The 23,981-nt window shown below is 40.7% G+C and overlaps 1 pseudogene; it reads right to left on the reverse strand.

Moving 5' to 3' along the window:
• Positions 1-17,017: 17,017 nt before the first annotated feature.
• LOC123811309 lies at positions 17,018-20,282 on the reverse strand (annotated as a pseudogene).
• Positions 20,283-23,981: the final 3,699 nt, after the last annotated feature.

Below are 23,981 nucleotides of genomic sequence, written 5' to 3' on the forward strand. Positions count from 1 at the left end.
ACTCCCCACCCACATTTGCAATTACTGTAAATTTTGTCCTATATTCCTCCTCCTTTCTGTGCAATTTTTCCAACGGCTCCAGTCCCTACTTTATGACCACTAAAGTGGGTTCCTGAGGTTTTACAAGGGACTCTGCTTAGCCCCTCTTTTGTCAGCATCACAGGGCTTGAGTAAATGGGTCACGTAATGAAGGATTTTAAGTATACCTTGTCTGTTTTCTATTTCACCCTCTCTGACAGAGTTTTGAAGAGAAACTTGCTCCAGAAGAACGTTTTTCCTTCTTGGATCTTTTAAACAAAATCCGAGAACAGAATGAAGAACTTGGACTGATGATGAATTTAACATATATTCACCACTATTGTAAGCCAGAGGTAAATGTAAATTTAAGTAAAAGAACCTTCTTTCTGATACTATAATAATTCACAGTAATTAGTAGCTATCACCACAGGCTAAGATGAATCCAGGCCTACTTTCATGGGTAACAGTTGAGAAAGGGAACCAAGTGGTTTCCTGAACTAAACATTTGTAATTCTGTCTCAGAATGAGATTAAAGACTTGAATTAAAGTCTAATATTTGGCAATAGGCTCTGTATTGCTTAAGAAATTCTATAAGCTTCCATGTTCTATATTTTGAAAATGAAGTAAACTTTTCATGAAAATAGTAATAGCTTAATAGGACAAAGAGGAATATTGATTATGTCATTAGCATTTATTTCAAGCAGTTACCTGTGCATGTGTCAGAATCATAGTAAAAGACAAGTTGTTCTTAAAGGTGTATGCTTTCTTTTCCTACAATTTTTCCATGTTGTACAGAAATTTCTTTTTCTTTTTTAAAAATGATTTTATTGCTGTTTAAGTACAGATGTCTTCATTTAACCCTCCACCACTCCCCACCCCACTCCAGCCATCCTTACCTCCCTCACTTGCTTCTACTGCCCTTTGGTTTTGTCCATGTGTCCTTTATAGTTGTTCCTGAAAACCCTTCCCTGCCCTTCCCCTCCTTTATCCCCTCCCACCTCCCCTCTGGTTACTGTCAGATTGTTCTTAATTTCAATGTCTCTGGTTATATTTTGTTTGTTTGGTTTTTTTTTTGAGGATTGTATTGCAGTTAAAGGTGAGATCATATGGTATTTGTACCACATTGCCGGGCTTACTTCACTCATCATAATGCTCTCTAGTTCCATCCATGCTCTCTCAAAGGGTAAGAGCTCCTTTCTTTCTACTGCGTAGTATTCCATTGTGTAAGTGTACCATGGTTTTTGATCCATTCACTTACTGATGAGCACTTAGGTTGCTCCCAGCACTTGGCTATTGTAAACTGGACTACTATGAACATGGGGGTGCATAGGTTCTTTTGAATTGGTGTTTCAGGGCTCTTAGGATGTAATCCTAGCAGTGGAATTGCCAGGTCAAAAGGCAGCTCCATTTTTAGTTTTCTGAGGAAATTCCATACTGTTTTCCATGGTGGCTACACCATTCTACATTCCCACCAACAGTGTACTAGAGTTCCCTTTTCTCCACATCCTCTGTAACACTTGTTGTTTGTTGATTTGTTATGATAGTCCTTCTCATTGGTGTGAAATGGTATCTCATTGTGGTTTTAATTTGCATCTCTCTGGTGGCTAGTGATGCTGAGCATCTTTTCATATGTCTCTGGGCCCTCTGTATGTCTGTCCTTGGAAAAGTGTCTGTTCAAGTCCTTTGCCCATTTTTAATAGGGTTTTTTATTTTCCTGGAGAGGAGTCGTGTTTCCTGGAGTGGAGTTTATATATTTTGGATATCAAACCCTTGTCTGAGGTATCATTGGCAAATATGTTTTCCTATATGGTTGGTTCTCTTTTCATTTTGATGCTGTTTTCTTTAGCTGTGCAGAAGCATTTTAATTTGATGAGGTCCCATTTGTTTATTCTTTCCTTTATGTCCCTTGCTGTAGGGGACATATCAGTGAAAATATTGCTGCGTGGAATGTCTGATATTTTCCTGCCAATGTTTTCCTCTAGGACTTTTATGGTGTCATGGCTTATATTTAAGCCTTTTATCCACCTTGAATTTATTTTTGTGTATGGTGTAAGTTGGTGATCAAGTTTCATTTTTTTGCATGTAGCTGTCCAAATCTCCCAACACCATTTGTTGAAGAGGCCATTTTTACTCCATTTTATGCTTCTCCCTTTGTCAAATATTAATAGACTATAGAAACTTAGGTTCATTTCTGGGCTTTCTATCTGTTCCATTGGTCTATTTGTCTGTTCTTATGCCAGTACTAGGTTGCTTTGACTACAGTGGCCTTGTAATACAGTTTGATATCAGATATTGTGATCCCTCTTACTTTGTTCTTCTTTCTCAAAATCACTGCAGCTATTTGGGGTTGTTTATGGGTCCATATAAATTTCTGAACTATTTGTTCTATATCTGTGAAATATGTCATTGGTACTTTAATAGGGATTGAGTTGAATGTATAAATTGCTTTGGGTAGTATGGACATTTTGATGATGTTAATTTTTCCAATCCATGAGCATGGTACATGCTTCCATTTGTTTTGTGTCTTCCTTAATTTCTTTCTTCAGTATTGTATAGTTTTTTTTCTGTACACAGGTCTTTTACCTCCTTGGTTAGGTTTATTCCTAGGTACATTATTTTTCTTTTTGTTATATCAAATGGAATTTTTTCTTGATTTCTATTTCTGATATTTCATTGTTGGTATACAAAAATGCCTTTAATTTCTGAATATTGACTTTGTATCCTGCTGTTTTGCCAAATTCCCTTATTAGGCTGATTCGTTTTTTAGTGGAGTCAATAGGATTTTCTATGCACATTGTCATGTCATGTCAAACAATGACAGTTTTGCGCCCTCCTTTCCAATTTGGATGCCTTTTATTTCTTTTTCCTGTCTGAAAACTGTGGCTAGGACTTCCAATTCTATGTTGAATAAGAATTGTGAAAGCAGACATCCTTGCCTTGTTGCTGATCTTAGTAGGAAAGCTCTAAGTTTTTGCCCATTGAGTATGATATTGGCTGTAGGTCTTACATATATGGCCTTATTACATTGAGGAATGCTCCCTCTACTCCCATTTTGCTGAGTGTCTTTATTATAAATGGGTGCTGCACCTTATCAAATGCTTTTCCCGCATCTATTGATATGATCATGTGATTTTTGTCTTTACTTTTGTTTATGTGATGTATTACATTTACTGATTTGTGATTATTGTACCATCCTTTCATCCCTGGGATGAATCCCACTTAATCATGGTGTATGATCTTTTTAATGTATTGCTGGATGTGGTTTTCCACTATTTTGTTGAGCATTTTAGTGTGTATGTTCACCAGCGATATTGGCTTGAGGTTTTCTTTCTTTGTTAAGTCTTATCTGGTTTTGGGATTAGGATGATGATCACTTCATAAAAAGAGTTTGGGAGTCTTCCATCTTCTTGGATTTTTTGGAATAGTCTGTGAAGGATAGGGGTTAGCTTTTCCTTAAATGCTTTATGGAATTCTCCTGTGAAACCATCAGGTCTAAGGTTTTTCTGTGTTGGTAGTTTTTTTATTACTGCTTCAATTTCATCAGCTGTTATTGGTCTGTTCAGGCTTTCTGCTTCTTCTTCATTGAGTTTTGGAAGATTATATTTTTCTAGAAATTTGTTCATTTCACCCAGGTTTTCAAATTTCTTGGCAAATAGTTCTTCATAGTAATTTCTTACAATGCTTTGTATTTCTGTGGTATCAGTTGTAGTCTCTCCTCTTTCATTTCTGATTATGTTTATTTGGGTCCCCTCTCTTTTTTTCTTGATGAGTCTGCTTAAAGGTTTGTCGATTTTGTTTATTTTTTCAAAGAACCAGCTCCTGTATTTCTTGGTCCTTAGAATTGTACTTTTACTCTCTGTGTCATTTAATTTTGATCTGATCTTGGTTATTTCCTTCCACTTGCCCTGGGCTGTCTTTGTTTTGTTCCTTGAGTTCTTGTAGGTGTAGGGTTAGGTTGTTTATTTGAAATGTTTCTATCTTTTTTAGGTAGGTCTGTATTGCTATGAACTTCCCTCTCAGGACTGCCTTCACTGTGTCCCATAACTTTTGGGTTGTTGCGAGTTCGTTTTCATTTGTTTTCAGAAACTTTTTGATTTCTTCCTTGATCTCATTCTTAACCCATCCATTGCCTAATGGCATGCTATTCAATCTCCATGAGTTTGAGTGTTTTGGGTATTTTTCCTCAAGGTTGGTTTCTAGTTTCAGTTCTTTGTGGTTGGAGAAAATGCTTGATATGATTTCAATTTTCTTGAATTTGTTGAGGCTTGTCCTGTGTCCTATCATGTAGTCAATCTTTGAAAATGTACCATGTGCATTTGAAAAGAATGTGTACTTTGGTTCTTTGGGATGAAAGGTTCTATAAATACCAGTAAAGTCCATTTCATTTAGGGCATTGTTCAATGCCGCAATATCTTTGTTGATATTTTGTTTGGAAGATCTATCCATTTTTGACAGTGGGGTGTTAAAATCCCCTACTATAACTATGTTGCTGTCAACATCTTTCTTGAAGTCCTCCAAGATTTTCCTTATGTATTTGGGTGCTCCTATGTTGGGTGCATATATATTTACAATGTTTATGTCTTCTTGATGGATTCTTCCCTTGAGTATTATGAAGTGACCTCTGGGTCTCTTTTTAGGCCCTTTTTTTGAAGTCTATTTTGTTTGATATGAGTATTGCTACCCCAGCTTTATTTTCCTGTGCATTTACTTGAAATATTTGTTTCCAGCCCTTCACTTTCAGTCTCTGTAGGTCTTTTGTTCTGAGGTGGGTCTCTTGTAGGCAGCATATGTGTGAGTCGTGCTTTCTTATCCATTCAGCTATTTTGTGTCTTTTGATTAGAGTATTTAATCTATTTACATTTGAGGTTATTATTGATAGGTACTTACTGATTACCATTTTTTTTGTGCCTGTGTTCCTCTTTCTCTCTTTCACTCTTTCCTTTTCTTAAAGCAGACCCGGTTTGGAGGAGGTGTATTCTTTGAGGCTTTTTTTTGTCTGAGAAGCTCCTTATTTGGCCTTTCATTTTCATTGAGAGCCTTGCTGGGTAGAGTAATCTCAGTTGCAGGTCTTTTCTTTTCATTACTTGGAATATTCCTTGCCATTCCCTTCTGGTTTGGAGTATTTCCATTGAGAAGTCAGCTGCTAGTCTTATGGGGGCTCCCTTATATGTTACTTCCTGTTTCTCCCTTGCTGCCTTTAAGATTCTTTCTTTGTCTTGGAATTTTGCCATTTTAATTATGATGTGTCTTGAGCTGGGCCTCTTTGGGTTCCTCTTAATTGGGACTCTCTGTGTTTCCTGGATTTGTGTGACTTTTCCTCTCATCAAATTAGGGAAGTTTTCCATTATTACTTTTTAAACAGGTTTTCTATCCCTTGCTCTTCTTCTTCTCTTTCTAGTATCTCTGTTATATGGATAATATTGTTTCATGTTGTCCTGCAGTTCCCTTAACACCTCTTCATTCTTTCTGAGTCTCTTTTCCTTTTCTTGCTCTATCTGGGTGTTTGTTTCTGCCTTGTCATTCAGCTTGCTAATTCAATCTTCTGCTTCATCTAGCCTGCTTTTGATTCCTACTATTGTGTCCTTCAGTTAAGAAATTGTATTTTTCATTTCCTCTTGGCCCTTGTTGATAGTTTCTATTTCCTTTTTCATGTTGATATAATTTGTAGTGAGTTCATAGTAATTTCCCTGTAGTTTTTGGTAATTCTCTGTAATCTCATTTATCTTCCTTATAACCACTGCTTTGAACTCAATATCTGATAGTTGGCTTGCCTCTATTTCATTTAGGATTCTTTCTGAGGCTTCCTTCTTTTCTTTCATTTTGGGTGTGTTTCTTTGTTTTCCCATTGTTTGTGAGACTCTTCTTGTTAGCCTCTGCTTCTTAAATTGATCTGTTCTGACTCCCTGGGCTTATGGTATGAACTTCTATGGTAGGAAACCTGTGAGATTCAATAGTGCAGTCTCCTTGATCTCCTGGATTTGCTGCTCTTGGGATACTCTTCATGTTGGCTCTCTGTATGTCTTTGGGTTTTGATTGTTGGGTCTTTTTTTTGGTGGGTCCTTCCCTCCAACAGGTTAACTGAGGGTCACTCTGCCCACCATGTCTTGTATTCTGTTGTGCAGGTGTGGACAGGTTGTGTTGAAGCTGGTTCTTCTGTTGGTCCAGAGTTTGGAGGCTTCTCACTTGCTATTGTTCAGTTGATTTCAGCTAAGTAATTTCTCCACTGTTTAGTTGTAATTCCAGATTGGTCCTGGGTGGAGGATAGTATGGCTTCCACTCACTCCTTCACCTTCTTCTGTTATTATCTAGATGGTTCCTTTGTTGGTGGGTTCTCTCTTCTAGTGGGTATACTGGTGTTCACAGTTCCCACCTACTCTTTTATGTGATCAGTTAGAGGGGGGAGGCAAAATGGATTAAGACAGCAGAAGTGTATTCTATGGAGCTTAAAGTACCAACCTGTAGAGAAGAGCTAGGAGATTTTTGAGTAAGCATAGTGTTAACCCTGATATTTCACCCAACTGGTCACTTTTAAGGCAGGGTAGAAAAAGATAAGACTCTTGTTATGAGGAGGAAGGATTGTGAGTTGGATTCAGAAAACAGTGAGCCTGTGGGAGGTCAGATTATGAGATATAGTGAGAGTAAAGAATAGAAAATAGGTATAGTGTGCGAGAGAATAGAGTTAACCACAAAAACAACAAAGTTCCAGAAGACAGTGATCTGGGAGTGCTGTGTAGTATTTAAAATTTTATGAAACAACAATTATTTATAATAGTAATGGAGCAACAATCATATGACAGAATCTATGTGATCTGTATAACAAGAATGGGAAGTACAGGACCTAGAGTAGTATGCTATTGGAACGCAAGTAAAATGAAAGAAGGAGAATTAAAAATACACTAGAAAGAGAGAACAAGGAAAACCATTCAAACAATGCAATTAAATACAAAAAATGAAGAAAACTAAATGGAAAAGAGAGAAATAAAAATATTAATAAAATAAAAGAAGTAAAATAATGAATAATAATAATAATACAAATCTATGATAACTCGCAAGTTCTCTGGAATAGCAAAGGGAAATTTGTCTCGGTTTCTCATTGTTGGGATGACTCCTCTTTGAGTCTGACTCAATGGCAATTTTGATAAAACCCACCTCATAGGGATTGATGCTGACTATTATATGAACTAAAAAAGTATCTTGAGCACATTATAAACACTTTCAAAGAGATGTTCGCATTTTTAGAAGATATAAATCTTTCTTTAAAAATGTTGCTTGTGGCCTGAAAGCCCATCAGTAGATGAGTGGATAAAACAATAATGGGACATTTACACAATGGAATTCTACTCAGCCATAAAAAAGAAGAAAATTTTACCCTTGCAACAAACAGGATGGATGGACCTGGGGAACATTATGCTAAGTGAAATGATCCAGTCAGAGAAAGATGAATACCATATGATTTTACTAATATGGGGAATCTAATGAACAAACTGAACTAACAAGCAAAACAGAAACAGAGTCATAGATGGAGAACAAATGACAGCTAGTGGAGGAAGGGAGGCTAGTGGGGGGAGGGGGTGAGCAAAAAGGAAAAAGAACTCATGGGCATGGAGTACAGTGTGGTGATTGCTGGGGTGAGGGAGGTATAAGGGGACTGAATGGTAATGGAAACAATATAATAAAGATTACATATTTTAAAAAATGTTTCTTGTGTTCCCAAAAGCACAGTTCTTTTGAAATATAACTTTAATTACATAGAAAACGCTCATACCTGTTAATTCTACAAGAGTCTAAGGAAATACTTTCAAATATGGAAAAAATTACATTCATGTAATCTTTCAGCACATTTCTGAAACCTCCTTTCCACATACCAGACGTTTGAGTAAGTGCTCAGTAATATATGTTCTGAGATGTTAGTCCCAGCATTATTTATAGTAGTGAAAAAGTAGACAGCAGCTTACATTTCTAATAATGAAGAATAACTAGATAAATTCTGTCCATACAATGACATTTTATAAAACCATGGAAAGCGATAGTCACTTATGATAAGTAAAAATAATCAGTTATATTTAAAAAGAGGTCTGTGCAAAAGGCACTGTGTTGAGTTACACTGTGCCCCAAGCCTAAGGAGGAGATGTGTGCAATCAGCCCACTTTGGCATGGGCTGCCTCCGTTTCTCTTGCCCTGGTTAGTGGTGCTCACACTAACCACTCTTGTGACTGTGAGCGAGGGCTGACATGCTACTGACCTACACAGGGTGGGGCAAAAGTAAGTATACAGTTGTTTGTTTGGAAAATAATACAATAATTAATAAATACTAACATAAGAATAAACTGTTTCCTGTACTCACAACTGTACACCTGCTTGGGCCCCACCCTGTATATAGAGTAAGTTGCTATAATTGAGAGTTGAGTAGTTGAGATAGACAACCTGGCCCACAAAGACTAACATACTTACTGTCTGCTTCCTCATAGAAAATGATTTCTGACCCTTGATATTGGTAAGGTCTCACAGGTTATTGTTGCAATATTGTCTTCGACTCTGAGAAAAATGAGGAGCCCTGGGAGGGTTTGAACAGAAGGAGGACAGGATCTGATGTACATTTTGAAAGGATCATCATGGTGGCTGTGTTGACAAATTTTAGAGGGGCAAGGGTGGCAGCAGGTAAGCTGATTCGGACTGTGGTTCACAGGGTACACTGGGGAGCCCCCCTGACACCACCACAAACTCATAGGGTGTAGCAGGGTATTTTAACATTTGGAAGGATTTACAGTGATACTTGACATCTGTTAGACAGTGTGTGCACTTCTACCTAGCATATAGCCCACAGTTTCAATGTTGAGTCATGCTGTATTCTTTTCTATGTTATTATATTGCTGTGAAGCTGAGTTTTTTTGCAATATCTGTAATAAGAGGCAAGCACTGCTTGAAAATTGATCTGGAATAGGAAATAAGGCTGTCAGGGTTCAATATGATTTTAAGGTGTGACATGTTGTACAGTGCCCAATGGTCACATATTCACAGGTAGTTTTACTCTTAATTTAAGAGTAAAATATGAATATATTTTAAATTTACATGTATTACTTTTCAAATATCTAGTTAATTGTTGGAACATTGTATCATTGTACAATGTATAGCTTTATTGGAATGTTTCTCCTGAAGCTGTTCTAACAAGTGGTCACAACTGGGTGGATTTCAAAAAGCAGGAATTTATTACCCACAGTTGTGGTGGTAAGGAGTCTGCAGTGGGTATCGTTGGGCCAAATTAAGGTGTCAGCAGGACCACACCCTCTGGAGGCTGTGGGGGGAGATTTCATTCCTTTCCTCTTGAAGCTTTGGCTGGCTGCAGGCATTGCTTAGCTGGTGGTGGCACCGCTTCAGTCTTTGCCTCCACCATCACACCACCTCCTCCTCTCTGGTCTGCACCAAACCTCCTTCTGTCTCCATTTACAGGGGTACAAGGGTTGCATTTATGGTTTGGGTCACTCTGATAATCCGGGGTGACCTCCCACATATAGATCCTTGATTCAATCACTCATGCAAAGACCCTGTCCTGAATGAAACAGTAAGATTTACTGGCTTCAAGGATCAGCACCTAATCTCTTTTGGGGGCCAGTCTGCTATAGGCATAATGCTTTTAAATTTGTTGGCAGCAAACTACTTAATAAATGGGATGGTTAATTCTTTTTATTATTATTATTTTTGAAGCCTAGAGTTCAGACAGCAAGGCTCTGTGAATCTAGAAACTTTGGGGACCTGTGAGTTAGGAGACTCTCCCAGTAATCCAGAAAAAAACTGATGGACAGCTAAACTAGAATGGAAATATCTGAATGCTACCAGAAATGGGTAGTGGTAGACCCAACTTGAGAGCAAGACAGATGGAATTTGCAGAAGTTATGGGTGAGCAGTTGGGAGAGAGAAAGAGGAGTCGAATAATTTCAAAGTTTCCTGGACTGAGCCACTGGATAAGTGCATTTTCCATGAATGCAGATGAAGAAAACTGTGCATGGACCAGGATTTAGGGGTGGGGGAGTATGAGGCTTTGTTCTGGGCAGGAGGGACTATAGAGGATGCTGTTTTGCACATATTTGGAAAAGAAGATAAAAAGAGAAGAAAAGAAAGATGGAAAAGATGCACATTCCAGTCCAGAGCCTCCCTAGACTCTCCACCTGCCCACATGCTTCTTCCACATCTCCTGGTGGCCAGATCTCTCTATCCCCATAAGTCCTTCAGGTTGTTGTGTTTCACCATCTTATTCAAAACATCATGTAAACAAACATAGACATGAAGTCTATAATATGAAGAACAAAAGTGAGACAGAGAACACCCAGAAAGCCTTTCTGACCCAGAGTCCTACAAGGGTAGGGCAAATGGGGTTGTGTTTTGGAGAATTGAAAATTATAGGGCTCCTGGACTTCCAGCCAAGATGGAGGTGTAGGTAGACACACTGTGCCTCCTCGTACAACCAAAACTAAGGAGAACAAAAATTTAGAAACAAACAAACAAAAAAACAACCAGAACAGAGAGAAATGAACTATACAGAAGTCTGACAACATTCGTCCAGACAGGTAAGAGGGGCAGAGTTGGAGGCCTACAGAGAGGGGTTGAGGGGTCCTAGCAGGAAAAAGCAGTGGCTGGCAGATGTGGGCATGCAGGGTGCAGACAGCAGTTGGCGGACCCCAGACTCGCAGGGGCAGCTGATGGACCCGGTGGCAGACCCTGGGCACAAGAGGCAACGAGCAGACCCAGTAAGGCACGCAATGCAGCTGGCTGTCTGCAGTCACACATTTTCGCACGGATAAACTAGGCAAAAAACAGGCAGTGACCCAGACCATGCAACCCAGGAACCCAGCACTGGGAAATAAAGCCTAAAAGCACCAATTGAAAATACCCGTGGGTTTGAGGTGCCAGGATAATCTCAAAGCCTCACAAGAGAGCTCCTTGGGGAGACCCACAGAGTCCTACAAGGTACACAAGCCCACCTGCCCAGGAGCCAGCACCAGAAGGGCCCAATCTGCTTGTGGGAAGTGGCAGAGGGGACTGAAGTCCTAGAGAGAGCACAGCAGGCACCATTGTTCCCTCTCAGGCCCTGCCCCCACATACAATGTCACAACCCAGCACTGGGGTGCCCTGCCCTGGTGAACACCTAAGGCTCCACACCTCATACATAACAGGCGTGACCAGACCAAAGTGGGGAGGGGGGAGATGGCTCAAACAGAATTAAAGGCTCTGTATGCAGTACTTTTAAGCAACTGAGAGATAGCCAACCTATCAGATGCACAGTTCAAAGCACTAGTGATCAGGATGCTCACAGAATTGGTTGAATTTGGTCACAAATTAGGTAAAGAAGTGAAGGCTATGTTAAGTGAAACAAAGGAAAATGTACAGGGAACTTAAAGTGATGGGAAGGAAACTGGGACTCAAATCAACAGTGTGGACCAGAAGGAAGAACAAACAACCAAACAGAAAAGAATGAAGAAACAAGAATTCAAAAAAATGAGGAGAAGCTTAGGAACTTCCAGGACATCTTTAAACATTCCAACATCTGAATTATAGGGGTACCAGAAGGAGAAGAGGAAGAGCAACAAGTGGAAAGTTATTTGAACAAATAATAAAGGAGAACTTCCCTGATCTGGCAAAGGAAATAGACTTCTAGGAAGTTCAGGAAGCTCAGAGAGTCCCAAAGAGGTTGGACCCAAGGAGGAACAGGCCAAGGCACATCATAATTACATTAGCCAAGGTATAAATGAGGGAGAGAATCCTAGAAGCAGCAAGAGATAAGGGGACAGTCAAAGTTCCCATCAGACTGTCAGCTGATTTCTCAAAAGAGACCTTGCAGGCAAGAAGGGGCTGGAAAGAAGTATTCCAAGTCATGAAAGGCAAGGACCTACATCCAAGATTTCTCTATCCAGCCAAGCTTTCATTTAGAATGGAAGGGCAGATAAAGCACTTCTCAGATAAGGCCAAGTTGAAGGAGTTCATCATCACCAAGCCCTTATTTTATGAAATGTTAAAGGGACTTATCTAATAAAAAGAAGATAAACATGTATAATAAAATGACAGCAAACTCACAATTATTAATAACCACACCTAAAACAAAAGCAAAATAAGCAAACAAGTAGAACAGAAACGTAACCACAGAAATGGAGATCACATGGAGGGTTAGCAACAGGGGAGTGGGAGAAGTAGGGGGGGAAGGTACAGAGAATAAGTAGCATAGATGGTAGGTAGAAAATAGACAGAGGGAGGGCAAGAATATTATGGGAAATGTAGAAGCTAAAGAACTTATGACACATGGGCATGAACTAAAGGGGGGGAATGTGGGTGGGAGGGGGTGGGCAGGGTGGAGAGGAGTGAAGAGGGAAAATGGGACAACTGTAATAGCATAATCAACAAAATATATTAAATAAAGAAAATAAAATAAAATTATAGGGCTCCCAATTTCAAATAATTAATTCAAAGGATGGAGAAGAATTTAAGAAACCTAGAGGCTGTGACAGAGTGTTTGAATTTCCCCATACTCTCTCCTGGGAACAGATCAAGCCAAACCAATTGCCCATGGATAGCTTTAACCAGAAACCTAGAAACCCCAAAGTCAGAAGGCCCAGAAGACAACTACTACCAGGCAAGCCCTGCCCAGTCTCAGGGTCTACAGCAGAAGTGACAGACAGGAGGAAGCATCTGGAGGACATGAAGGCGGGGGCCTTCAGAACACAGCAGTAATTACCAGAGAGCACTGAGTGTCAATTTGAGAAGAGATTTTGCCCAAATCTGAAATGAATGGGTACAGGGGCTGGGGACAGAGTAGAAGGACTACAGAAGTGTAAACCCTCTATATGCTGACACTGAGTGCCAGAGCGCCTTTCCAGCATGTGGCCGACACAGAGGTCACAGTGCAGGGAGGAACTGCAGACTCAAAGGTAAAGCGTGTTGAGAACTTCAGGGAAGAGGAACAATACCACAAACCCTCAGATAGCAAGCCCCAAATTTTCTGAATACTATGTTAAAATAATTATTAAAAAGTTCTGCAAAGTTAGGAATGGGTCCTAAACCCCACCTTTTCTTTTTTCTAAATGGCATTAAAACTAATTTCACCTATAGAGGAAAAATGGAATAGGTTTGAGATCAAATCCCATACAAATGCAGTGTAAGAAAAAGGAATGCACTGCCCTGACTGTAGTGGCTCAGTAGGTTGTGTGTCATCCTACAAAGCAAGAGACACTTGTTCCATTCCCTGTCAGGGCACATGCCTGGGTTGCAGATTCAGTCCCCCTTTGGGGTGTGTACAGGAGGCAACCTATTGAAATTTCTCTCTTGCATCAATGTTTCTATCCTTGTCTTTGTTCTTCCCTTCCCCTCTCTCAAAAAAAATATTTTTTAAAAAACTAAAAGGAGAGTAAAGAACAGAATAGCATCTCCTTTACCAATGAAATAAGTCAGGAAAGGCAGGCCCCCAAAGCAGAGAAAGACTGGACCTGTTATATAAAAATGGATTAAAAAACATTTGACAAAACAATGCAGAAGTTGAAAGAACATGGTGGAGGAGGAAATGGGAAATTATTATTTATCGGGGACAGAATATCTTTTTGGAATGATGGAAAAATTCTGGAAATAGTAAATTCTGGGGAAAGCTTCTCAAGAGTTTGGTTTGGGTTCATCTATTTTCACAACAGCATTTGGGGGGAGATTCAAAACCTGTCCTGCTCCATCCATGTTTCTGAAGTGCTGCTCTGTCTCTACCCTAATTATTTTAAATTTGGACGGTAGTGATGGTTGCATGACATCATGAGTGTACTTATTGTGACTGATAGTATACCAAAAATGATTAACATGGTAAAACTTTGTGTTATGTATATTTTACGATAATAAAAAGGGATTAAAGAACAATATAAATTGAATGAGGTGAGATGATAAAACTCAGGACAGGATTAAAAAGAAAGGAAAAATTTCAGGAATGAAGACTAAATATAATAAAAGAATGAATGAACAAAATGGATAACATCTGAAGCAGGGATGTCAAACTCATTTTCATGGGGGGGTCACATCAGCCTTGCAGTTACTTTCAAAGGGCCCAATGAAATTTCAACTCTTTAGCAGTTAAAGAGTAGTTACATTTATATAGTCCTAAAATTATTTTGGCTCTTTGAAGGCAACCACAAGGCTGATGTGGCCCCCAGTGAAAATGACTTTGAAACCCCTGGTTTCAAGGAAAACATATGGAGAAAGAATGAAGTTTTAGAAATCACAAAGAAGATAAAAAAAATCTAGTGATCAGCAAATACGAAAGATAGGCACTCTCCCCCCCAAAAAAGCCAGGATGATTGTGAAAAAGGCAATAGAAATATATATAGGGATTTAGTATATCATAAAGGTAACATCATTTCAAACTAGTGTGACTGACTCACCCATGAACTGTGAAACACGTGCTTTGGAGTGTAAGCACTTTCTCTGGAAACATCCACAGCACAGCAAAATAGTGTGTATAAGGTCAGAGGAAAATTAGTGTCTGGGGAGCTTCAGGAAAAGGGTGAATGTCCATTGAAAACCCTTTTGTACCTTTCTAAGTTCCATCATGTGAATCTGCTACCTCTGAAGTCTGCCTGCTTGAGTTCAACCCCAGCTCCCACAATTGCTAGCTCTTAACCTTGGGCAAACACTTGACACACCCCCAAGTCTGTCTCCTCATCTGTTAAATGGGGTGATTAAGGTAGGCTGGTGCTGGAAGACAATGAACTCTCAGTAGATGTAAAGGCTAGTGGGAACCACTCAGATGCCTGTCAACCGATGACAGGATGAACAAAGTGGTAGACCCATTCAGTGGACTATTGCGCAGTCATGAATGGAGCAGAAGGACTGGCACACGCTACAACACGGATGAACTTTGACAACATGCTTAGTGAGGGAAGCCAGACACAAAGGTCACGCACTGTACTACTCCGCATATGTGAAATCTCTGGAAAAGTCACAGTGGTCCAAGCAGAGGCAGATCAGTGGCTGCCGGGAGCTGGAGGGAGAAGGAAAGAAGGAATAACTGCTACTGGTTGAGGGGTTTCCCTTTGGGCTGGTGAAAGTGCTATGGGTCAGGTGATGGCGATGGCTGCACGGACTGTGATTACATGAAATGTCACTGAGTTCACAGTTCAAAGCTGCGAATTTGAAAGAATGCAAATTTTGTCTCAATAAAAGTGATTATTACCAACTTAAAATGATGATGGTTCTCATCTCTCCCCTTTCCCTCTCTTCACTTTCCCTATCTCATTCCCTTTCCTGCTCTCCACTCTCCCCCACCACCACTTCCACCAGCAGCACCACGAGGCCACCCAAGGAGCCCCTCTGAGCTACCAACCAGCGTGCACTTGTGCCTATTGCTCTGGCCCTGTGGCAATGGACTCTTCCTTCAGATTTTTCTCGTGGACTTTGATTGAGGTGGTGATTAGACGCAGCGGAACGTGCAGCCTGGGTCATGGAGGAAGCCCTGAATGGCCCCTCTGTTAGTGCTTAGGTTTTTCCCGAAGTTTGATCTCGTCCACCGGTAACGTCCAGATGCTGTGCTCTGAGGACCAGGCTTTCATCCACGCCCATGAAAATGCTGAGGACTTGGGAGATAAGCCTCAAATTGAGGCTTTGCACCACAGCATGCAATGTGACCTCAGTCCTTTGCTGAACCTCACCAGTGACACAGTGACCCTGGCCTGCGTGTTGTTGGGAAGGTGGCCTGAAGTAGTGCATTAGTGGGCCTGGTGCACAGGGGTTAAGTAAGTGGTGATTTATGCCCCACAGCCTGTTTGGGTGGGCTCCTACTGCAACAGTTCACTTGGCCAGGCCCCTGTTATCAGCTGCCCCCAGGACAACTCTAAGCCCTTGAAACTCACTTAGTAGATTCCCCTCTTTTGTACTCACCTCCCCCAAGTACAATCATGCATGGACAAGACATCCCAAACCATTTGGAAATGTGTCCAGAATCTGTTTTCTGAAACACTTATGTGGGTGTCATGGGACATAAGGCCAGACTCCACGGGAGGCATTTTACATTTCTCCTGGCCGACCTAGAGTCATCTTCTACCAATGTCAACAGTATAAAACTTGTTTTTTTTTTATCCCTAACCTCAGACCTTGCTTCCTCTGTCCTTTCCCCACCTCCTATTTCTTTTTATAAACCCCTAACATCTGTCGCCTTTTGGACTTTATGGCTATGGACTAATTTTCTTCCCTTTTCCTCAGTTCTCACCCCTTGTCCCTCCTTCTCCCATGGACTCCCAATTCTTTCATTCTCCTGCGGCCTTTGATCCCTACCCTCAACAAAGAAAAAACACAGTGAACAGCATCTCAAAACTCAGAAATTTTCTGTATTACTCATCTACTAATTCTATTATACTTATTAGGCAATTGTACTAAGTTTTAAAACATATCAGAGTAGAGAAATTTCTCTTTCTCTAAGGAAGAAAGCTGCTGTCCATCGTGGAACCAGCAATGCTAGCATCTCTTACATTGCACATCCATGGTATTGAGAAGTTTCCTATTCCTTTTCCCTCTCAAGGAAATCCTGCACTTTCCCTAAAGAACATTTGGCAGCCTTCTCTCATTCTAGTTGAGCCATCCTCTTCCTGGTCCTATGCTTTGCCCTCTGCTTCTTTGTGATGGGCTTTAACATGATTGGCCCACAAACGTAGGGTGTCTTGCATGGAATTGGTTGGAGAGAGAAATCTTAGAGTAGAAATTGGTTCTGAGGCTTGAGCAGGGACTGGGCCTTGGTCACAGAAATGTGAATGCACTTCCACTAGAAAAAAGTGCAAGCTGATGTTTTGTAGGTTGCAGGCTTAGGAGCAGCAGACTGAGGGACGGTAGGCTGGGTAGGTGTGGTCAAACCTGGTTGGGATGGTTTGCTCACAATTGGCCAAATTGGTCTTGGAGGACCTGTCAAAGTTGCCAGAGTTGATCTGGGTGAATTGAGTACAGTAGAATGAGCTCAGTTAGGATTAGGTCCAGCTGGACTGGTCAAAGCTTGTCAGGATGGATCACTCGAAATTGTCCTAGCTGGTTTGGCAGGAACTGTGAAAGATGTAGGAGTTTGTCTGGATGAGTTTACTGCAGTATGTTTAGCTGAGGTCAGATCTGGCCAAGCAGGGCTGGTCAAACCTAGTCCAAATGAGTTGGTTGAAATAGGCCACGCTAGTCTGGCAGGACCTGTCAAAGATGCAGTAGTTGGTCTGGATGAATTGGCTGCACTAGGCTGAACTGAGTTAGAACCAGGCCAACCAGTGTTGGCCACAGCAGGCTGACATGATGCCAGACACAGTGGCCTGTGAGGAACTCGTCAAACTTGAGGCTTGCCCAAGTTAAGAAAAGGCAAAGGTACCAACTTGACCTTGCCAGGAGGTGGCAGCTTATACTGAGATGGAGATGAAGACTCTTTTTCAGCATCACCATGTGTTTTCTGGCATCTGACTTGAGATTTCTCAGGACCTTTGCCCTCATGTGTGGTTATCCAGACATCATTTGGTTGCTGGGGGTGGCTGGGGGCCTTTGGGGTTGCTTGAGTTTCCCAGAGCTTGGGAGGAAGACAGTTTAATTTTCTTATCAGTCTTCTTCCCCAGTGCATGGAAAACCTGCACAGATTCCAGCGTGTGCGTACGTAGGGAGCTTTGAGGCTTTTTGAAGGTCTCTTGGGTCAGCTCAGGTTGATTTTTCTTTTGCTTCATCTTGGGAATTGTTGGCTTCTCTTCACCCTTGATGTTGTTCCCTGACTGCTTGCTCTCTTTGGCTTTCTTGGGAGTTGTTGACTTTGTTTCTTTTGTTCTTTTCCTGCCCATGGCTCTTTGTTTTCCTGTTCCTGCTGGATGCAGCTTTCTGAGACTTGCTCTCAGAATGCCTGGCTGTGCTGACAGGAACCCTATCACTGGCTGCAGCATTGCAAATATGCACGTCTCCAAAGCATATGCAATCTGGGCTCTTTGCCTTGATTTTGGCCTTGGGAGCTCCACTAATGGGCTTAGAGCATTTATGTTTGTTCTGGCTCTATGAGGAGCCTTACTTGACTTTTTCTGAACCTCATTCAACTTGATGCCTCTGGTTTCTTTGCTTTTGATCACCTTGGGGCCTTTAGATTGATCAAGGTCATCCAAAGAATTTACAACCTGTGGACAGTGAATATTTTCCACCTGTGTAGTGATGTCTGCAGAACCATCATTAGATTAAGTCCCATTTTCATGTGTCCCATGGTTCTTAAGATTCGGGCCATTCTCTCTGAGACCAGCATTTTCACAACCAGGCTGCTTTTCTGGGCCAAGGGCACAAATGCAGGCCTGGAGCTGGTGAATATTAGGGACTTCTAAAGGGAGCTGCAGAGAATCTTGGTTTTCTATTGGGACCTGGTAGGCATCCAGAGGCTTTGAAAGGTTAGCTTTAACATTGTCCCAATTCTTACTCTCTTTCTGTTCCTGGCTTGGCACTGGAGGCAGTGCCAGGAGATTACTAGATCTCTGGACTGGAGCTACCTTTGAAATGTCCCCAAGTGCAGGCAGTGGATTACTCTCAAGTGTCTGTGTATTTCTGCTACTGCAGGACTTGGGGAAGTCTGGAGTTTGTGGTAGACAAAATGTTTGGCTTGGAGGTTGCAATCCCAGGGAAATCTCCATTCCCAGGGAACTCTCTATTACCACAAAGGAATGAAGGAGAAGAAATCAGTCTTTGATAAGCAAGATGCTCCCTGTATCCCCTATTATGTACTTTCCAACAATGGGGAAGGCATTTCTACTAGCTCTTCTTAAGGATCATGAACAGCACCCTACACTAAGAGCTAGAGAGCAGTGTTTTTTTTCTTCTTATTGGTGGTCATTTGATATCATCAGGCTATGATTTTGTTGGTATTTCACAGGGCTGTTGTTAGTCAAATAAAAAGTAAAAGTGACATTTTGATATCATTGTTCCATGATTTTCTATGTATTTCACAGAGTTGTGTGAATCAAATAGAAAGTAAAAGTGATTTTTAAAATGGTTTACAGTAACATTCTCATATAGAATTCTTTTAATTCTTTCCACTGTCCTAAGAAAAAAACACTTCACTCTACAAAGTAGGAGAGGGACTGGAGTTCTTCCTGATGAAATGGATAAGCACAGACAGATTCTTAGGCTGCTTGCTATGGATGTGTTGTGATCTTGGAACACAAGGTCTTAAATCCTGGTGTAAAGCAAGGAAGTGAGGGAAAGTAAAACTGGCATGGTCACCATAAGAGTTCTGAAATCCCTTTACAAATAGACTAAGGCAATAAATGAAGGAAGGGAGTTCATCACAGTGTGGTAGTACAGGGGGAATAATCAGGTAGAGCAGTGAAAAGGGTGGTATCTCTTGGTCCACTCTTGCAGTTCATGTACATGGAGCATACATGGCTGTTAGAGTGTCCTACATTCCCACCTGTATTAGGTGTTCTAGTGAAGACTCTGAAATTGGAGAGCATTGACTGAAGGTAGCAGTTCTTAATGTCACAGCACTTAAATTCTACCTGAGTCACTTCCCAGCGATGGATTGACCCTATTTTTGAATGATGAGTTTATTCTTCTTCCTTTTTACTCTTTGTACTCACCTTAAAAACTTGTCTGTGTGATGGGTTGAGCAGACACAGAGGAATAGATTCCCAAGGTGCAGTCTGGTGGTACCACATTTGTGGGCTGAACCTCCTTACTACATTGGCCAAGTGTGGTTGAGGGACAGAGGCCCTGCTCTGTATGTAAGAAACAAAATAGCCATAGGATTAGAAGTTGGGGCTGAGTTCTCCATATGGCAGAGGCCCCAAAGGGCCTTGATTACAGCAATATCCCTGACTTCCTTCCTGTTAGAGGACAGGCTATGTCCCTGATTTAGAATCTGAAATGGTGCCACCTGAAAAAAACTTGGCAGAAAGTGATGGACACAGAGGGTTCATGTTATTGGCATCTGAAGTGGTATCATACTGGGATGCCATGGACATGGAAGAAACAGCTGTGTCCTGGTCAATGACAGTCACAGTGAAGTCTCTGAGTGATGATGACTCCTTTTTAGAGCCTCTTGTGATAGCCCACTCAAAAGTACCAGGATTTTAAGCAGCTGAGACAGAGATCTGGCTCTGGCCAGCACGTCCAGACAACATAATTATGCCAGCATGTTGATAAAGGTAGGCATAACCCATGAGTGTTTGGAAAAAGGTACCAGAGTCTGATGGCAATAGCCATGCTGAACCGGCAGCTGAAACAGACTCCAGAGAAATTGCAGGCTCTTCCCGATAGGGAGGCTGCATTGCTCACTACTGAAACAGAGAGCTGCAGGGTATTTTAAGTTCCATGAAAAAGTGGAAATCCTCTGTGGGGAACAAGAGAACCATGAAAAAAATCAGTGAGATCTATGAACTCTCACTATGTTTGAAGAATACCCTTATCTTTAGATTGTTGCTGTAGGAAAGCCTGTAATAACCATAGTCACTGAGATATCAATGCCACACAGCTTATGATGGTTGTAAGTGCTGGACCAGTTTGCTGCTCTTCTGTATTCACTGCCCTTGGTCCCAAAGGGGGCAACAACATGCAGAAGACCCAACTGGTTAGGTTCATGTGCTGTTCTCCAGGCCAAAAGCAACCTCTCCTTGCCCTATATTTCCCTTCAACCCATAGTGGTGTTGATTTTTATGCTGTTTCCTAGAATTGAAGCATTTTAGAAATAGGACTCATTAGAGAACCAGTATTCTAACATCCTAATTTCATGAGTGTATAAACTGAGGCACAGAGACTCCAGAGAGGCTGGTTTAAGTCCTCCCATTATGTTAGTATTATTCCTGGGTTAAATAGCATCCTGACTGCATTGCTGGGATTCTGCTCAGAGCATTACACAGCCATAAACTGGGAACAATACAACTTCTGATATCACAGGATTTTTTTGTCCATGAGAAAACAGTACAGCTGTTACCATTGTAGTCTTCAGTGTCTCATTTTGCCTGATTAGTTCACATGTTCTCTGTTAGAATTCACATATAGCTGAGTCCAGCTGGTAAATTTAAATGCTCAATTTTACTTTTTTGAAGCCTGCTTTCTAATTCTCTATCAGTATGACTGTCTGACCATGAGATTCTCAAGAACTGTTATTTTTTTTAAATCCATCATTTAAACTCTCTGAGGTTTAGGCTATTTAACTATAAAGTAGCTATAATAGTAATAACAGCAATAATTCATACATGAGTATTAATTTAAATATGATTTATAGTTCTGAAAAAACAGAAAATGTCATGAAAAACATATCACACAACTAAAGAATATAGAGACATTAATAAAAAGTGGGGCATGCAAACGTTCAGAAGAAGGCAACCAAGTATGTGGGAGCTGAGTCCACTTGCTCTGGCACCCCACTTGTACACTTAGCTGAATTCCAAAAACCAAAGTGAACAGTCAATGGAATCTTACTTGATACAGTGTTTGGACACCAAAGAGTACTGAGGACACTTCAAAACAGGGGCATATAAGATGCAGTTGGAGTTGAGACTACTGGTCAGTCAATTAGAGGGAAGAACCGCCCCCCTCCACTGCCCTGAATGAGCCACCCACAAGCAAAGCCCAAATAAAACAAGAGAACCCACACAAACTGATTAAAGGGCAACCCTAGAGCATGTAGAGCAGGAGGTCACAGAGACTACCACTGAGTTCCACAGAACTTCTACTACAGAAGTGCACTCCCTGAAGACAGGCAGGCAAAACAGAGCATCCTGAGTTACAGAAACAAACAAAAAGAATCACCTGAAATGGAGTGACATGAAAGAAACCCCAATCAAAGGGGATGGAGGAATTCCCAGAAAAAGAGCTAAATGAAATTGAGGCAAGCAGTCTATCAGGCACGGAATCCCCAAAAATGGTTATAGGATGCTCAAGAAACTCAGTGACAACAAGGAACTGAGTGGGAACTAAAGCAGCATGAAAAATAGAAACTATGAACACAAACTGGGAAGAAATGAAGAATATAATGTCTGAAAGGAAATATACACTAGAAGGAATTAAGAATGGATTGGATGAAGCAGAGCACCAAATCAGTGAGCTGGAAGAAAAGATAGAAAGAAATTCCCAGGCAAAGCAACAAAACTAAAAATGACTCAAAAGCACAAAGAGAGTTTAAGGGAACCTCAGAACAACATTCACATCATAGGAATATCAGAAGGAGAAAAAAAAGCAGCAAGGGATAGAAAACCTGTTTGAAAAAATAATGACAGAGGAGTTCCCTACATTTGTGAGGGAATAAGTCATGCAAATTCAGGAAACACAGAGGATCCCTAGCAAGATGAACCCAAAGAGGCCTACTCCAAGATGCATGATAATTAAAATGCCCAATCTTAAAGACAAAGGGAGAATCTTAAAGGCAGCAAAGGGGAAATAGATAATAGCACTCAAGGTAGCTTTGAGAAGGCTAGCAGTTGATTTCTCAACAGAAACACTGAAAATTAGAAGGGAATGGTAGGAAGTATTCCAACTAATGTTAGGCAAAGGACTGCAACTAAGACTACTCTACCCAGCAAGACCGTCATTTAAAATGGAGGCAAAAATAAGGAGTTTCCCAAACAAAAGAAGGCTAATAGAATACATCTCCACCAAACCAGCACTGCAAGACATGCTAAAGGGACTGCTTGAAGAAGATGAAAGAAAAGAGTGAGAGACAGAGGAACACTGCTATAAAGGGAAAATGACAATGAATAAATACCTGTTAATAATAACCTTAAATGTAAATGGATTAAATGTTCCAATCAAAAGAAATAGGGTAGCTGAATGGATAAAAAATATGACTTGCATATATGCTGCCTATGAGAGACCCTCCTCAGAAGAAAGGACCTACAGAGACCAAAAGTCTCTGAACATTTGGAAAAAATATTCCAAGCAAATAGACAGGGAAAAAAAGCCCAGGGAGCAATACTTACATCACACAAAATAGAGTTCAAAACAAAGGCCATAAAAAGAGACAGAGAAGGACACTGAATATTACTGAAGGGTAGAATGCATCAAGAAGATATAAACATTGTAAACATATACGCACCCAACATAGAAGCATCCACATATATAAGGAAAATCTTGGAGGACAGTTCAAGAAAGATATAGATAGCAACACACCTATAGTCAGGAATTTTAACACTCACTGTCAACAATGGATAGATCTTCAAAAAAAAATCAATAAGGATATTGTGGCACTGAATGACATTCTAGATCAAATGGATTTAACTGATATATATATATATATATATATAGAACCATTCACCCCAAAGAAGCAAAATACACATTCTTTTCAAGTACACATGGAACATTCAAAGATAGAACACATGATAGGACACAAAACAAGCCTCAACAAATTCAAGAAAATGGAAATCATATCAAGCATTTTCTCGGATCACAATGGCTTGACACTGTAAACCAACCTCAAGGAAAAAACTCAAAACAAATGAAATCCATGGGAACTGTATCATGTTTTATTAAACAATAAATGGGCTAACAACAAGATCAAGGAAGAAATCAAAAAATTTCTGGAAACAAATGAAAATGAACACACAACAGCTCAGAACCCATGGGACACAGTGAAGGAAGTCCTGGGAGGGAAGTTCATAGCATTACAGGTCTACCAAAAAAAATAGAGACATTTCAGACTTCTGGCCAAGATGGAGGCATAAGTAGACACACTGTGCTTCCTCACACAACCAAAAGAAGGACAACAACAATTTAAAAACAAACAAACAAACAAACAAACAAACAAACAAACAAAAAACAACCAGAACTGACAGAAAATCGAACTGTATGGAAGTCTGACAACCAGGGAGTTAAAGAAGAAACATCCATCCAGGCTGGTAGGAGGGGTGGAGAAGGGCGCTCAGAGAGAACTGAAGACAAGGAAGCAGCTTTTGGCTGTCCCACATTTGCTCACAGATGAACCGGGAGGAACGACTGGGGAGTGAGACAGGCCATGCAACCCAGAGCTCCAG

Source organism: Phyllostomus hastatus, unplaced genomic scaffold (genome assembly GCF_019186645.2).
Source record: "Phyllostomus hastatus isolate PE091 unplaced genomic scaffold, TTU_PhHast_1.1 phas_scaffold_78, whole genome shotgun sequence".
NCBI classification, from domain to species: domain Eukaryota; kingdom Metazoa; phylum Chordata; class Mammalia; order Chiroptera; family Phyllostomidae; genus Phyllostomus; species Phyllostomus hastatus.